The following is a 1,071-nucleotide window of genomic DNA, read 5'->3' as shown; positions in this document are numbered from 1 at the left end:
GCCCACTTGACTTCACATTCCAGGATATCTGGCTCTAGATGAATGATCACACCATCGTGATTACCTGTGTCTTGAAGATCTTTTTTGTACAGTTCTTCCGTGTATTCTTGCCACCGCTTCTTAATATCTCTGCTTCTGTTAGGTCCATACCATTTCTGTCCTTTATCGAGCCCATCCTTGCATGAAATATTCCCTTGGTATCTCTAATTTTCTTGAAGAGATCTCTAGTCTTTCCCATTCTGTTGCTTCCCTCTATTTCTTTGCATTGATCACTGAGGAAGGCTTTCTTATCTCTTCTTGCTATTTTTTGAACTCTGCATTCAGATGCTTATATCTTTCCTTTTCTCCTTTGCTTTTTCCCTCTCTTCTTTTCACAGCTATTTATAAGGCCTCCTCAGACAGCCATTTTGTTTTTTTGCATTTCTTTTCTATGGGGATGGTCTTGATCCCTGTCTCTTGCACAATGTCACGAACCTCAGTCCATAGTTCATCAGGCACTCTGTCTATCAGATCTAGGCCCTTAAATCTATTTCTCACTTCCACTGTATAATCATAAGGGATTTGATTTCGGTCATACCTGAATGGTCTAGCAGTTTTCCCTACTTTCTTCAATTTAAGTCTGAATTTGGAAATAAGGAGTTCATGATCTGAGCCACAGTCACCTCCTGGTCTTGTTTTTGTTGACTGTATAGAGCTTCTCCATCTTTGGCTGCAAAGAATATAATCAATCTGATTTTGGTCCATGTGTAGAGTCTTCTCTTGTGTTGTTGGAAGAGGGTGTTTGCTATGACCAGTGCATTTTCTTGGCAAAACTCTGTTAGTCTTTGCCTTGCCTCATTCCGCATTCCAAGGCCAAATTTGCCTGTTATTCTAGGTGTTTCTTGACTTCCTACTTTTGCATTCCAGTCCCCTATAATGAAAAGGACATCTTTTTTAGGTGTTAGTTCTAAAAGGTCTTGTAGGTCTTCATAGAACTGTTCAACTTCAGCTTGTTCAGCATTACTGGTTGGGGCATAGACTTGCATTACTGTGATATTGAATGGTTTGCGCTGGAAACAAACAGAGATCATT

Source organism: Ovis canadensis, chromosome 1 (assembly GCF_042477335.2).
Source record: "Ovis canadensis isolate MfBH-ARS-UI-01 breed Bighorn chromosome 1, ARS-UI_OviCan_v2, whole genome shotgun sequence".
Lineage (NCBI taxonomy): Eukaryota > Metazoa > Chordata > Mammalia > Artiodactyla > Bovidae > Ovis > Ovis canadensis.
Note: the sequence above shows the minus strand (reverse complement) of the source record.